Source organism: Salmo salar, chromosome 25 (genome assembly GCF_965601325.2).
Source record: "Salmo salar chromosome 25, fSalSal1, whole genome shotgun sequence".
NCBI lineage: Eukaryota > Metazoa > Chordata > Actinopteri > Salmoniformes > Salmonidae > Salmo > Salmo salar.
In genome coordinates this window covers 20,533,799-20,551,191 of record NC_138315.1, presented here as the reverse complement: position 1 = coordinate 20,551,191, position 17,393 = coordinate 20,533,799, and the positions used below count along the sequence as shown (strand labels likewise).

The window sequence follows — 17,393 nt, the reverse complement described above, 5'->3', positions numbered from 1 at the left end:
ACCAATTTTCCAAAGCCTATAGAGTTATCAGAGGCCTGGGAAGTAGGTCTCAGCGAGATTACATACCCCCATAGTTGGTATAATATCAAGGATAAGGACCGGGATTGTTATTGCAAAAGGATATTGGAACCTCCGAAACGCATAAAGATTAAAAAAGGGTTCTATAGAACCGTTGACAGGATCGTCTCAGAGTTGAATGAACTCCTAACTCTGAACAATATGGAAATACTCTTGGTCTACAACCCTATTCATAAACGTGTATAAATCTCAGGGGCTGCGGATGGGGGTATAAACACCAGCGGTAATTTAGCCTACATGTTGAAGATAGGTCCCAATAAAGGGACGTATGTGAAAGATAAATTATTCCTATTCCCTGCGGATATACATGCAGGGTTTTACAACATATTTGTGTATGCCGACATCATATCCTATCAAAGGGTAGCAAGGAGACAGTTGTGTGCCCCTCCTGAGAACAGTTCATATAGAGGGAAAGGATGGTGATGTAGTCACTGTTAACTATGACAAGCCACACTATGTACCTGTAAGCAAGAAATATATTGAAAACATTCTGGTTGAGCTTAAAACGGATCAGAACGAAAACATCGAATTTACTTATGGTAAACAGTTGTAAAACTCCATTTTAGACCCACTAAAACCTCTCAACATATATAATATATTATTAGTATTATATATTTTTACTTTTTTTTATAAACATTATACAAATAAATTAAAATGGTTATGGAACACAACCACAACCACTCTAACCGCTATGTCTCATACTATGTTGATCAAGTGGGTAATGGGTTACCAGGCTATCATGGATTCCCGACCATGTACTGTTCGGGGATAGGCGGTATATTTCGTAACCTCTTTAGGATGGTTTTACCATTTATGAAGAGAGGCCTCAGCATAGCCAAACCACATTTAAAATCAGAGGCTAAAAATATAGTCAGTGAGGTTGTAGCCAATGCTATGACCAGAAGGGCGTCATCCAATGCCGAGCATCAAGAAGGCTCGGGGCTTATGATGTTGTCTCGAAGACCAAAAAAGAGACCTCCGGGTATAAGGCGCAGGCCTGCCCCTAAAAAGCGGAGATTAACCGTTAAAAGAAACTTTTAACAAGGTAAAGTGAGGAGGTCTGGACCAAAAACGGCAAAACGAATACTCGGAAGTATTTTCTAAAAGAACAAGAAACATGGCTCTTTTACACCGCATGTCCTCTGAAGCTATAAAGACAGAGCTCGATCTTTTCACGGCCCCCTTAACCCAATTTTCAATAGATAGGTCCAGTTATGTGGAGATAGCCCCACTCTCTGCCATTACAGACAACGGTCCTATAGAATTTTTCATACCAGGCCACGGTGACAACTATCTGGACCTCAACAACACCTTGGTGCATTTACGTCTAAAAGTGACCAAAAGAGATGGTACTAACATTGCAAACGATGCCAAAGTGAGTCTCATTAATTACCCCTTGGCCACAATCTTCTCCCAAGTGGATGTGACTTTGGGTGAACGCCTAATCAGTCAAAGCAGTGCCACATACCCTTATACGGCCATCATGGAATGTTTACTCAACTACTCCGAAGACACTGAAGACATAATTCAGTGCCGGGCTGTTTAGCAAGGATACTGCAGGAGTCTCTATGGAATCGATAGACCCTTCCACCGGTGCAAACAAAGGACTGGAGGCACGCGCTCGCTACTGTGCCGAATCTCGAGAGTTTATCTGCTAGGGCCTATACACTCTGACATTTTCTTTCAAGAACGTTTACTCTTAAATTCGGTTGATTTAAGACTAAAATTAACCAGGGCCAAGGATGAGTTTTTTCTGATGTCTGCCCAAGACGTTGACTTTAGTTTAAAAGTGTTGGGGGCAACGCTTTTTATTAAAAAAGTGTCTGTATCTCCGACAGTTCGTCTGGGTCACTCACAGGCTTTGATGAAAGGAAATGCCCTTTACCCTCTCCAAAGAACTACCATGAAAACCTTTAGCATACCTATGGGCAGTAGAATCTGCAGTCAAGAAAACCTTTTTCTAGGCCCTTTACCCCGCTACATGGTTATAGGTTTGGTTGATCACGCCTCTAATACGGGCAGCTTACATAAAAACCCATTTAATTTTCAACACTTCAATGCAGAGTATGTAGCTCTCTGTCAGGATGGACGTCAGGTCCCTGCTAAGGCTTTCCAACCGCAATTTAATAACAACATATCTGTGCGAGAATTTTACAATCTATTCCTGGCTACCGGGAGGCATCTAAAAGATCTCTCTTTACCTATTGACAGAAATTATTTTGCAGAGGGTTACACATTGTATGCTTTCAATTTATCACCTGATGATGACACCTCAGGAAATCTGTCTGTGGTGTCCCAAGGTAACCTCAGGCTGGAAATGCGTTTCCGTACACCTTTAGCCTGTACAGTTAGCATGATTGTTTATGCATGCTCTGATACAATCTTGGAAGTGAATGCCCGAAGACAAGTCTTAGTGGATTATTATTAAGGATCGTTGAGCAAAGATATGAATACCCAAGAGCTGGAAGGGCTCATGAGCCGCTTGATTGGAAAACAATTTTGTGGAGTGTGGGCTTGTGATGAATTACCTATTGAGAAATGGCCAGAGCAGCCGGCCATGTTTATTGTCAAAACCCATCCTAAACACATGCCGGGTGAACATTGGCTAGCTGTGACATTAGAAGACGAAGGAGGAAGAAAAATCTTTTTATTTTTTATTCCTACAGCTTTCCCCCTGGATTTTTACATTTCCCCAAATCTATTAAAGAGTTTTTGATCAAAAATGGATCAAAGATCTACTACAGCATCAAACAAGTACAAGATAACCCTTCCACTACATGTGGTCAACACTGTGTATTCTACCTATGCCAAAGAGCCCGGGGAGTTTCTTTTGAAGATGTTATGTCTCTTTATAATGATGATTTAAGAAGTAATGATACCGTTGTAACTTGTTTTGTTAGAAAATATCAAAAGTGTTCAAATATGTGTCCTTTAAGACCGTGTAATCAAGGCGTATGCTCACGTCAAATGTTTCAAGAATGCCCAAATTTTTTAATTGCTTAATTTTTCAAATAAAATGTATTGAATTTAATCATAGTCATTCAAAAGTCATTCAAAAGTCTAACCCCCCTGAGGACTCATCCATGATTGAGTTATCATCATCCCTTTCAAAAGGGGGAGGGGTTGTTGGAACATCTTTAGGGGTGCTGTAGCTCGTTGAAGGTTTTTGTTTTAAAGTTTGAATCTGTTGACGAAGCTTATAGTTGGGTACACCCGAGAGGGGAATGTTGAGGATTGCCAGGGCCTTAAGAAACTGACGACCACCCGGGAGATCTTCTGTCATCAGCAACCTTGTGGGCGGCCGTGGTACTTTTAAGCAAGTCAAGCATATGTGAACCCTTAACAACAGCGCCCTGAAGGATAAACTCTCCTCTGTCATTCCAAGTAGTGGTCCCCTTTGAGTCTTTTATCTTGTTCATAATGTATATAACATTTTTCCTGTTACGTGCCGGAACATGTGTCAACATGTCATGCATAACGTTATCTTCAACAGGCATTTGATCTTCAGCCGGTAAGATCGCAGGTACAGGCATTACAGGGGCTTGGTTCTCTCTAGGCGCGTCATCTTTTAAAGGGTCCGGTAGGGAAAGCGATAAATGGTTGGTCTCTCTCTCACCAAGGCCAAATACCTTTGCAAAAGATTTGTGTATTTTTGGACCTTATCATAGGGGTTCCATCCTTTTCGGTTCAAAATATCCTTCATGGCCGTATCCAAATCATTTTCCGCTGTTTGTCTGATATTTTCAGGACCCTGCATTTGTTTTTTAAGTCTATCCAACTCTTGTTGAGGCACCAAGTACATTTTATTTGCCATCACACTCTGTGTTCAACCCCCACGCCTGGCAGCAATAGGCTGGTGATGAAGGGCACGGCTATATTTAGCAAAGGCAGAAGAAAACCCCCAGACTGTTGTATGCTATGTCTTTTCTTTTGAAGACTGGCCCTGTTATTGGCAAAGAGTTTGATCGCGGTCTTTTGTCTCTTTAATTTTTTTTATTGGTTCAGGGTGAGTGGAATGCGTCCTTTCAGAAGATTCAAAGCAATCTCACATAGGGATAATATGAACAGTGACCCAAGATGGCCTTCCGTTCTTTAGCAGTAGCCCCAACTAGGCTTCTCAAGAGGGGTTTCTTTTTAAACGCAGAGACATAGCGGTTACTTTTTAGGAATTTACGCAGCCGGCCACTCCCACGGGAACACGCCGGTTCGGAGCCTCAGGTGTTCTGGAGTATTTGATTTTAAATCCACGATTAAATAAGAAAATGGCACTTTGGTAGCGTCCTCATAGTTCTCCATGAAGTAGGATTTCCTTCCCCGATACATCTGCTGAGCTAGAGTGTTAATTTGTAGTATTTCTCTAGGGTTTTTGAACAAAAGCATGTAATTGGCGTTCAAACTAATGGTACGGCTATTTTTACTTTGGTGAAACACATTCTGCACCAAGTAAAGCACGGACAGATTTCTATGATGACTATATTGGGTAAAAGCTCATACAATTTCAGGATGTTCGCTACCTGCAAATAGCATATCGTCCAAAACCAGCAGATTGTTTTTATGAGGAGGGAGAAGTTCATCATCAGACAGGGATTCGGGTATTCCTTCAACAAAGGTGATTTTTATTTTCTTCAACAGTTCATCATACAAAGGTTGATAACACGAATAACACCACACAATATTGTCAGGCTTCTGAGATAATACATGTTCAGAATTCTCTAAAATACTTTTTACAAAACAAGTTTTACCGCTATTGGATGGGCCTGCGATTAAGGCCGTAAATGGTAGTTGAAACCGGGGATCAAAACCTTCTACAGCAACCATTATATCTTAAGCTTTAAGACACATAGACTACCCGGAATCTTTTAGTAAGTGGGGCATTCCTTAGATGGAAGCCCTTTTTATCCCTAACAATTTTTTTGTAGGAGCTCAAAATCTCCAAGTCACTATTCCGGTCGTTTATGAACCCCTCGACCAAGCGTGTGATTGATTCCAAGTTTACACGCAGGGCATTTTCATAGTTTTGAGTAACGCTTTTGACTTTCAACACCACGTGTATGTCTTTAGTCCTAAAAGCATAGCTTTTGGGACCACAGGAGGACCATTCTGTGATATGGTCACCATCTTCGAGTTCACTCATTAAACCACCCAGATAGTTGCTGAGTGGGGGGTTCCAATCACCCTGTTTGCTTACATAGATCACAGAGTCTGTGTCGTGGTAAAGAACCCGCCTCTGAAGCTGCTCAATGAGGGCGTACAGTTCAAGTCGGCCATAGGCCGTGGTAAATGCTGCAAGAAACACATTTACATTACCCGGGGATAGAACCCACCTCTTGTTACGTCTCCATTGCACCAGGGCAATGTCTTGACTCAAGAAGGAAAAATGTGACATTTCGTATTGGTCCAAAAAAAAAAAAAATCCAAATATTCTTCCGGGTCTTTAATGATCGACGTTGTTAGCATGTTGCTTCTCTGGGAAAGATTCCCCCAAAGAGAGTTTAAGTACAATTTCGAGACATTTCTTTTGGTTTTGTTGACCTCTATTCTGTCTGGGTCAAGAAGTATGCCTTCTCTGTCATGATAGTCTTGAATGTACTTGTCTTTGCTCAATTGATCTGTGACGGATGCAGGATAGCCTGAAGCCATTTGCTTGCATCTCAAGAAGGTCTTGATGTACTCTTTAAAAAGAGTGTCTGATTTCCTGGAAAAGTTCCACACTTCAAAGATTTTGGCCACGCGATATCCCATCTCTAGAACCTTAGAGAATTCAACTGTGACCCATTCACCTGTCAGGGCTCTTTCTTGATCTGAGTGATCACAAGGCTTTTCCTGGTTGTTGTTTTCACTGCAGGTGCAACAAAGGGGAAAGAAAAGTTTTCCTTGAGGTCCCTTGTAAGGCAACACTGGTATAAACAAACACCTAGGAGGGTAGACAGTTTCTTTGATCAAACCAAAATAGTTTTGGGGTAAGTCAAAATCGCGGTGAATAATTTCAGGATGCCCCATAGGATAGCATGAGGAACTCATTACATGAGGATTAATGGATGTAAAATCTACATATCCTATTGTCTCGTCAGGTTGCACTACATACCGCAATGTCAAAGCATTGGTACGGCCTCCATACAAGGCCTGTCGTGGTTCCAAGGGTTCCGGTGTGTCAAATCTGGAAATGAAGGCTCGAACATGTGTGTAACGGCTGTCTTCTGTAGAAATGGACCAAGGCGCAGCAGGTATGTGAATACTCATTTTTAATTAAAATAAAGGAGTAAAGCATCCACTTAACAATTCAAACAAAGTAACAACAGCTACAGTTCTGCAGGCTAGAAACGCAGTGCAAAAAACAACCACCCACAACCCCAAAGAAAAACACACACACCTTTATAGGACTTCCAATCAAAGGCAACTATACACACCTGCCTTCAATTGGAAGTCCCAATCATCCACCCAACATTTAACCAATACAAACATGCCACGTCCTGACCCCAAAACTAAAACACTAGCTCCATCTGCTGGTCAGGACGTGACAGTACCCCCCCCCTCAAGGTGCAGACCCCGGAATGCACCTACCAACAAAAAAAAAACAACACAAAACCCATAAACAATAACCCTAAAACAATAAGGGAGGGAAGGGAGGGTGGCTGCCGTCACCGACGGCACTGTGCTACACCCTCCCTCCCTCCCCAACCCACCTATCCTGGAGGTGGCTCAGGTGCAGGGCGTGGACCTTGCTCCACCGTCGGCGTAGCCCACTTCGGTGGCGCTGCTAACTGCGCCGGGCAGATGGGCCACTTGGGCTGACCCTGGCAGACGGACCACTCGTGCTGGGCCGGAGGACAGGAGGACCCCTCGGGCTGGACCGGGGGACAGGAGGGCCCCACGGGCTGGGCCGGGGGACAGGAGGGCCACTCGGGCTGGGCCGGGGGACAGGAGGGCCACTCGGGCTGGACCGGAGGGCAGGAGGGCCACTCGGGCTGGGCCGGAGGGCAGGAGGGCCACTCGGGCTGGGCCGGAGGGCAGGAGGGCCCCACGGGCTGGGCCGGAGGGCAGGAGGGCCCCTCAAGCTGGGCCGGAGAGCAGGAGGGCCCCTCGGGCTTGGCCGGAGAGCAGGAGGGCCCCACGGGCTGGGCCGGGGGACAGGAGGGCCACTCGGGCTGGGCCGGGGGACAGGAGGGCCACTCGGGCTGGGCCGGAGGGCAGGAGGGCCACTCGGGCTGGGCCGGAGGGCAGGAGGGCCACTCGGGCTGGGCCGGAGGGCAGGAGGGCCACTCGGGCTGGGCCGGAGGGCAGGAGGGCCCCTCGGGCTGGGCCGGAGGGCAGGAGGGCCCCTCGGGCTGGGCCGGAGAGCAGGAGGGCCCCTCGGGCTTGGCCGGAGAGCAGGAGGGCCCCTCGGGCTGGGCCGGAGAGCAGGAGGGCCCCTCGGGCTGGGCCGGAGGGCAGGAGGGCCACTCGGGCTGGGCCGGAGGGCAGGAGGGCCCCTCGGGCTGGGCCGGAGGGCAGGAGGGCCCCTCGGGCTGGGCCGGAGAGCAGGAGGGCCCCTCGGGCTTGGCCGGAGAGCAGGAGGGCCCCTCGGGCTGGGCCGGAGAGCAGGAGGGCCCCTCGGGCTGGGCCGGAGGGCAGGAGGGCCCCTCGGGCTGGGCCGGAGGGCAGGAGGGCCCCTCGGGCTGGGCCGGAGGACAGGAGGGCCACTCGGGCTGGGCCGGAGGACAGGAGGGCCACTCTGGCCGCTCCTGACAGGCAGGGCACCCTGGCAGATCCGGGCAGGCGGGCACCTCTGGCAGAACCGGGCAGTCTGGCCACCCTGGCAGTTCAGGGCAGTCTGGCCACCCTGGCAGTTCAGGGCAGTCTGGCCACCCTGGCAGTTCAGGGCAGTCTGGCCACCCTGGCAGTTCAGGGAAGTCTGGCCACTCTGGCAGTTCAGGGCAGTCTGGCCACTCTGGCAGTTCAGGGCAGTCTGGCCACTCTGGCAGTTCAGGGCAAGTTCAGGGCAGTCTGGCCACTCCGGCAGTTCAGGGCAGTCTGGCCACTCCGGCAGTTCAGGGCAGTCTGGCCTCTCTGGCGACTGTTGACTGGCGGGCAGCTCTGACGACTGTTGACTGGCGGGCAGCTCTGACGAATGTTGACTGGCGGGCAGTTCTGACGACTGTTGACTGGCGGGCAGCTCTGACGACTGTTGACTGGCGGGCAGCTCTGACGACTGTTGACTGGCGGGCAGCTCTGACGACTGTTGACTGGCGGGCAGCTCTGACGACTGTTGACTGGCGGGCAGCTCTGACGACTGTTGACTGGCGGGCAGCTCTGGTGATGGTTGACTGGCGGGCAGCACTGACAACTGTTGACTGGCGGGCAGCTCTGGTGACTGTTGACTGGCGAGGCTGGGTTGACACACTAGACTCCTGATGCGTGGGGCTGGTATAGGACGTGCCAGCCTGGAGACACGCACCTCCATGCTAGTGCGTCTGGCGGGAAACACCGGACCGAAAGGGCGCGCTGGCGGTCTTGATTGTAGGGTTGGCATCCCCCCTTCCGGCTCGATGCTCACCTTGCCCTGGCACCTGCGGGGCGCTGGTACTGGGCGAACTGGGCTGTGCGTCCGTATAGGCGAGATGGTGCGCACCTCAGCGTAACATGGCGCCCTCCACCTCGTACGCACCTCCCTGTAGTCACGGGTAGCTGGCTTACGGCTCTTCCCTGGCCTGGCCAAACTACCCGTGTGCCCCCCCCCAAAAAAATCTTGGGGCTGCCTCTCGGGTTTCCTAGCCAACCGTGTTCCAGCGTAACGTTCCCGATGGTTCCTCTGTCCAGCTGCCTCCACTCTCCTGAGTGCCTCCACCTGTTCCCATGGGAGGCGATCCCTTCCGGCCAGGATCTCTTCCCAGGTGTAGGCTCCCTTGCCGTCCAGGACGTCCTCCCATGTCCATTGTTCCCTTTTTCTCTCCTGTGGCTTCCTCCTCTTCTGCTGCTTGGTCCTTTGGTGGGTGGTTCTGTAACGGCTGTCTTCTGTAGAAATGGACCAAGGCGCAGCAGGTATGTGAATACTCATTTTTAATTAAAATAAAGGAGTAAAGCATCCACTTAACAATTCAAACAAAGTAACAACAGCTACAGTTCTGCAGGCTAGAAACGCAGTGCAAAAAACAACCACCCACAACCCCAAAGAAAAACACACACACCTTTATAGGACTTCCAATCAAAGGCAACTATACACACCTGCCTTCAATTGGAAGTCCCAATCATCCACCCAACATTTAACCAATACAAACATGCCACGTCCTGACCCCAAAACTAAAACACTAGCTCCATCTGCTGGTCAGGACGTGACAATGTGGATCAAACTTTTTGAGTGTGGTCCACTCATGCTCCCACATCACATTCACTTTCAACCGTAAGTAGCCTGTAAAGATTCTAATTTATCTTGGAACTCTTGGTACATTTCCCCAAAAGTATTTTGGGTTAGGACACACATGGCCTGGGGCACAAAGTAAGATTTACAACTGTGGAAGAAACAACCGTTGTACTCAAACACGGTCTCAACACCGTCAATCTGTGTGTATCCATCTACATGATAAGGCCCAAATGCCTTCTCACCCCTATTCAAAGCATGTTGAATAAAAATGTATTTATCCTGGGCCAAGTACTCCAACCATTGAATGGACCCACTAAAATATGACTTGAATTGGCATCGGTAGTTGTCAGGCGAGGGGATAGCTATGGATGCTGGAGGTAAAAAGTGTGTATGATAGGTTTTCATGCATGTCAATGCAATAGTTGTACAACTCCAGGGGTCAATGCCTACATCTTTGATGACCTCTTCTCTGAATCTGAGGTATCCGTCATGAAGTATAACCACGTCATTGTCACAGTATGATTCCATCTCTTTATGGAAATCAAAGGTGCTATGTCTTACTGTCTCATACCACGTCATGAATCTCTCTCGCTCTTTGGGAGACATTTGATCACACCCGTACATTTTGGGGCTGGGATAAGATCCGATATAATGTAGATTCTCCTCAGATGTGAAGAAATGAGGAAACCAACCTTTCACAGAGTTTTCAAACCCAAGGCCTCAGGCATTTGAGCCAATCTCATGGGTAAGAAACTTAAACTGTCAATGTATCTCTGGTTGAAAGCGGGGTCTACAAAACACAAGATTTTACTACCTTGAGCTATGACACTGGGTGCAACGCCTTGTTGTATCAAGGGGTTCAAAAGAAGGTAGGAATCATAGGCTCTAGAATTGTGCGCTATAAACGTGAAGTTTCTGTACTGGGGTTTTCTAAAGTGTTTTAGAAAGAGCAGTGCACAATTGGGTTCCTCTGCCGACCACTTTTCACCCTTGAAAGTCAGGGTAGATACTAAAATAGCCAAATTGACCCCTGATTGCTGATTAGTCTCAAAATCATAAAAAACGTATTTCTCTGAATGTTCATCTTCAGCCAAGGGCTGAATATAACACTCGTGTGGCACTTCTTGAACCACTTCTGCATCTCTGCTTTTCAAAAGGCCCTTTACAGATGGGGCAATGTATGATTCCACACACATGAGGTTTAGGGTTGTCTATTTTAAGGCTGTAATTGCAATGGCATTTTGGACATTTCTTGTTAATGTCACAACTGCTTACAGATTTACATGCCTTGGGGTGCCATGTTTCAATTTTGTGTTTTTCGTAGCAGTAGGCCGAACGTTGACAATCCGCACAGGGTGTTAGGTTTATGGGCTGCATCGGACATGTTTCATCCAGACATACTGAACAGTTATAACGACTAGAGTGTCCCCCCTTTCGGGTGTAGCCTGTATGACAGGCTGGACACACATATGGTGCGCCTAAAAACGCTGTGATGTTGGTAATAGCATAATAATGGTCGTTTTGCACATAAAAGTACAGAATCTGAGGATGAGGTTGTGGGTTGTTTTGGAATTTCAAGAGAGCTGCATTAGCTCTAATGTGGTACAAAACCACAATCTTGATGTTCAGAAAGTTTTCAAATTTGACTATGTCAGAGAAAGCCACCGCATCCTGTATACCTAGACCCACGGCCTTTTGGAGCTCTCTAGCCTTTTGTAACGCCGCTAGATCAGTACATCCAGGGTTGAGTAAATGTGCTAGGCCTATTGCAAAGCATAGCTTACTACCAGGATTGTGAACGTTTATGAGGTATGCCCTTTTATTACTTATGATTTCTGATTGCATGAGACTATCTAGTTTCCTTCTCTGACCCCCGCCACCCTGGGGTTGACGTATTATTTGCATTACAAGCTCGAGGGTCCTATCGGCTATGATGGATAAATTTGATTGAACAAGTCGTTCCAGCAGGGCTATAAATTGTTCAAGATCTGCAGCATCATTAGGTAAAACAAGAGATACAGTGTTTTGCATGCTATCTCCACAAATTTCAAACTGTAAGACATCACGAGGTTCACCATAAGCTGTTGCCCTGTCTAACAGTTCGTCCAGAGTATCCAATATCATCACATAAAACACCGCATAGTCAAGATTCTGATTCAGCCATATGAAATTGAAAAACTGTCGAATCTCTGTATTGCTGAATTTATTTCGGTACACAAGCCGGACACTTCTATCAAGACCATCTCCCTCCTGATTTATTAGACCATTTTCCAATTCCTCAAAAACCATGTATTGCGTTTCAGACTCTTCGGACCTGGGAGTTAATGGCGGGGTCTGTGTGCGGTCCGGTGTAGAAGATCTTATGCTCTCATTCATTTGGTTAATTAAGGATTTGAGTGCATCAGGGATCTGGGATAGCGGGTTTTCATCGGTCGTCCTGGACTCATTCATATGATTAATTAAGGCTATGAGTTCGGCAGGAATTTGGGATAACAGGATTTCACCTATATGAATTATGTCTGATCTTACCCCAGCCTCAATCATTTGGTTAATGAAGGCTTGGAGTTCGGCAGGAATCTGAGATAACAGGGTTTCAACTGTCTGAATTATGTCTGTTGGCTCATCCATTTGGTTAATTAAGGATGTGTGTTCTTGTGGTATTCTGGAAGGATCCATGTTGCATATAGGTTTTTAGCGCATGCATTTGCGTTTTTTAATCGGATTGTTGTTTAACAATCGTGGCATTGTTCTATGCCAGGAGGATAGATCTTGACTGTATTGCCGCTTAAGTAAAGCCACCATTCATTTGTGTAGCAAGACCTTTCTGGATTTTAGAGCCCCGTAAAAGCCTGTGAGAAACCTAGCTCGGGTGTTTCTACCAAAGAATTGGCTGAATCAAGAAGGCTGGCTGAATCAAGAAGGCTGGCTGAATCAAGAAGGCTGGCTGAATCAAGAAGGCTGGCCGCCTCGCACAACATCAAGTCTTCTACCTCTGAAATGTCATTTAAAACTTTGAAATCATCCGGTTTCAGTGTTTTATTGTGAATGTCCGGTGCGCCGAAATCCTCTGCGTGCTCTCGTTGTGTATGGTCTTCTCTGCCGTTATACGCCGGGGAGGAGTCTGAAAGAAAAATATACATACAAAATAGGTTATTAAACATAAAATATGAGATAAAAATGTCAAATACATTTCAGATATAATACTATGTATTAACAATATATAATTAAATTACCTCGGCTTTTTTGACGCTGGCTGTTCTGACGAATCGTGGATACCGTGGGCTCAAGACTTTTTTCACCATGCATTCCAGATTCTACCCGGCGTGTATCGTCGGAGTCTGAAAAAACATTATTTGTCATTGTTTTAACATATTCAATCATAAAAATGTATAAATAATAATAAAATATGTATAACTAATAACATATATATATATATATATATATATATATAATGGCTTCATACCGAGTCCATAGTGCGCCGTTTCTTGAAGCAGTAGGTTTCCAGCCCAGTAACACTTCTCGGGCCGGAGTGATTCTGCGCAGTGCACTTGTGCCTGAGTTGTGCATTGCGTCTTTGGGTCTCGAATATGGCGCGAGTGGTTGGAGGTTCCTGGGGGAGTTGATGGGACGATTATAGCATCGGTTCTTGGTGGGTTTGAAAAAACGTTCGTACAGAACTGGTGAATATTGTCTGTTTCACCTGCTCCTCCGTAGTCGTTCAGAGTCCATAACGCAGCAGGGATCCTTCTTGACGGACTGTCAGCTGTAAACACAAAAATAGCTTTTAATATAGGGTGCACACTTTTTGTTTTTAATGTATAAATATTCTTACAGATTTTATTATTGGATTTACGTCGAAAATAGTGTGATGGGGAAGGGCTTCGTAAATGATCGGGCGCAGTTTGCTTCTGAGAATCCCCGTCTAACGCTGTCGGTTCCCAATCAATTATTCCCGGTAGCGACTGGGTAAAGGAAGGATATCCTACAAACGTTAGATAATATTAACATATATCTATACGAAATATATACATTTTAACTTATAAGAAACGTGCATTTGACATATTACCTAAAAAATCATTGTCCCCCCGTTTTAGAATATCTGTTAAAAAAACATATAACTCCTGTTTAATATTAGAAAAATATCTAATTGTAATATCCAAACAATTCCCCGAAAAAATACCTAACGCCTCCAAATCTAATATATTATTTTCACTAACTCACCTTCAGAAAGCTCCATTAGGATGGATTCACAGATTATCTATTAGCTGCTCGGTATTCCGCTGTTCTGGGCTGTTGGCCTGGTGTTTGGAGTTGCGCTAATGCCGTTCGTACAGAATGGATAGAATACGGTCTGTTTCACTAGTCTAACGAGAGATAGTATGTAATGAGTTTACAGAGCGGGGGTGACGTTTTTCGGGCGATATCCTGTATGCAAAAATGGACATGTAGTACCCCAGAATGTTTAGAGAACAAAACATTGATTTAAAACAACAGGAGGGTGTCTCGACATGTTCTGTCTGTCTGTATTGCCATTATGCTTCATAGCACCTCAGGGGAAGCAGCTTGGGGGGTGTCCGATGTAAATCCTTGCAGGCTTTGGAAAATACATATGAACTGACAGATTTTGTCGCATTTGTACTATCATATTGTTCACATGCTAAAATTGTCACTTTGGAGTCACTTTGGCTTTCAAATCATCACGCCTGCACACCAGCTTTTCCTTAGCATAGCCAGGTAGGGATGTACCACTCAGGGCCTGTTCACATTGACATAACGTTAGCCGTATCTTAAGCCATTCTCTCATACGCAGCGCAGGAGAAAAACTCCTGGGTTTTGCATGATAATGGGGGTTGGGACCGCTGTCTGTGAAAATCTTCACAGTTGAATCCTCAGGTTGGAATATGTAAGTCATATGTCCATCCCTCGTATCCACAACTCCTTTAAACATTCAGGGGCCTCACACAAAATGTCCTCGATGCTTTTATCAATGGGTTCGTGACAAGAGGCGCATAGTACCCCCAGAATTGGCCTAGGAGACATATTTTTCTGTTTAATGTTCTGGGTTTATTTTTAAAATCTTGTTTAGTTCTAGGTCTTATTTATAATGCGTCTGCCCCCAACACAATGCCCCCGGACATTCCTGCTTCATAGACAACAGCCCTAAGGGCAATACAATAGGGGGTGTGGGGCCATCCTCTTCGAAATGATCAAACACATCCCCCCCAGTTCAACGAGGTCCCTACACATCAATCATCATGACAACTTCAAAGGAATAGATGCAATATATGCATAAATTAACACACACTCTAACACGTAACAACAGGAACAGGATGCCCTTATATGGGCATAACCACGCGATAACTTCCCGCCAGGATGTCCTGACCGGATGCCCAAATATGGGCATGCACACGTCATCCATATATAGGGTCATAAATCAAACGTTTGACGCGTGCCATCTACTGTATTCTCTCTTGTATATACTGTATTCTAGTCAAGGCCCATCTTATATACTGTAAATACAGATTTTTATTCATATACTGTCCATACTGTCTATACATATATATATATATATATATATATATATTCCGGTCTCTGACATTGCTCATTCTGATGTCTTAATTTCTTTAAAAAAGTATTATTAATACTTTTGGATTATGTGTGTATTGTTATTATATTTCTAGATATTACTGCACTGTTGGAGCTAGAAACATAAGTATTACGCTGCACCTGCGATAACATCTGCAAATCTGTGTACGCAACCAATAAACGTTGATTTGATTTTGTGATGTGATTGGCTTCCCTTGCTGTTGAATTCAATGCTATAGGTGGCAACAATGAAACAACCGTGCTTGGCTCCGCCTGATTATCCAATCCTAGCAAGCAATGTAAAAGTAAACCCTTCCAATGACCGGAAGCCACGTAGCGCTGGTGACACACTGAGCTCCCCTTCCTGTCAGTGGATGTAACCCCCTGTGACTCTGGGCCGTCTGCAAGACACTCAGCATGCCCCTCTATACACATTATCATTTAATCAACCTTGGGGTGAAGGAGTACATTAAAAATAGCTTGCTGTGAGACAGAGAGATCAAGAGTGATGCACAACCTCTTATCTGTCATGGAGTGACAGCTCTTTTTTTCATGACAGCTCACTCCAGTTCAATCACAGTAAATGGGAATGAACAGGAGGAGTAGCTGTCTGTTTTGACATTGAAAAGAATAGATCACAGACACTAGATGGGTAAATGAGGATGCAGAAGCAGCTCCTCTATCCTTTCTCCTTGCCTAACGCTCCACTGTTTCCTGTAGGTGCCACCTGTTCCTCTATCTCCTCATACCTGTCAGTCTAGCTCTATACACATATTTAGTCTCAGCAGGGGAGATGATGATAACCATACTCAGACACAAGGTTCATGGAGAGGAGAGTCTTGGGGGTATCAACATGATCTCCACACTCAAGGAGGAGATAGGAGAGGCACGTTCTTCCACTCGGGCTCCACTCGGACTGCCCACCCCAGGGACTGAGTGTGTGCATTTACACTGGCAGCCCAATTCGGATATTTTTCTTCCTAATTTGTTTTTTGAACAATCAGATTGACTCTAAAAAAGATCTGATGTGAAAAGATCTGATGTGATTCGTCAACACAGCCTTAGTGTTTTCCAAACTGAGAAAATGGTCTCTGATTGTATTCCGGAACCACAGATTTCCATGAACCTCAGGTATCCAGTTTACTGGAGGATAGCATGCTTGGGTTCCTGTACGAGTTTACAGAAGTTATTCAGGATTAATTTCTAAATGCATACAGTGGCTTCGGAAAGTATTCAGACTCCTTTACTTTCCCCACATTTTGTTAGGTTACAGCCATATTCTAAAATATATTAAATAACATAATAATTCAGCAATCTACACCCAATTCCCCATAACGACAAAGCGAAACAGGTTATACATTTTTGCAAATGTATTAAAATTTAAAAACAAATACCTAATTTACATTCACACCTAATTTACATTCACACCTATTCACACCCTTTGCTATGAGACTCTAAATTGACCTCAATTGCATCCTGTTTCAATTGATCATCCTTGAGATGTTTCAACAACTTGCTTGGAGTCCACCTGTGGTAAATTCAATTGATTGGACATGATTTGGTAAGATCCATATAAGATCCCACAGTTGACAGTGCATGTCAGAGCAAAAACCAAGCCATGAGGTCGAAGGAATTGTACGTAGAGCTCCAAGACAGGATTGTGTCGAGGCACAGATCTGGGTTAGGTTACCAAAAAGGTTACCAAAAAAATGTCTGCAGCATTGAAGGTCCCCAAGAACACAGTGGCCTACATAATTCTTCAATGGAAGAAGTTTGGAACAACCAAGACTCTTCCTAGAGCTGGCCGCCTGGCCAAACTGAGCAATCGGGGGAGAAGGGCATTGGTCAGTGAGGTGACCAAGAACCCAATAGTCACTCTGACAGCGCTCTAGCGTTCCTCTGTGGAGATGGGAAAACCTTCCAGAAGGACAACCATCTCTGCAGCACTCCACCAATCAGGCCTTTAAGGGAGAGTGGCCAGACGGAAGCCACTCCTCAGTAAAAGGCACATGACAGCCCGCTAGGAGTTTGCCAAAATGCAACTAAAGACTCAAACCATGAGAAACAAGATTCTCTGGTCTGATGAAACCAAGACTGAATTCTTTGGCCTGAATGCCAAGCGTTACATCTGGAGTAAACCTGGCACCACCCCTACGGTGAAGCATGGTGGTGGCAGCATCATGCTGTGGGGATGTTTTTCAGTGGCAGGGACTGGGAGACTAGTCAGGATCAAGGCAAAGATGAATGGACCAAAGTACAAAGAGATCCTTGATGAAAATCTGCTCCAGAGCGCTCAGGACCTCAGACTGGGGTGAAGGTTTACAATCCAACAGGACAATGACCCTTAGCACACAGCCAAGACAACGCAGGAGTGGCTTTGGGACAAGTCTCT

At 45.6% G+C, this 17,393-nt stretch overlaps 1 long non-coding RNA gene across 1 annotated transcript; it reads right to left on the bottom strand.

Moving 5' to 3' along the window:
• Window positions 1-9,097: 9,097 nt before the first annotated feature.
• LOC106586305 (uncharacterized) lies at window positions 9,098-13,392 on the bottom strand. Its single transcript, XR_014382621.1, has 3 exons — window positions 12,879-13,392; window positions 12,649-12,753; window positions 9,098-12,536 (listed from the first exon to the last, which is right to left on the bottom strand). It is a non-coding gene; the product is annotated as an uncharacterized LOC106586305 (long non-coding RNA).
• Between the last annotated feature and the right edge of the window lie 4,001 nt (window positions 13,393-17,393).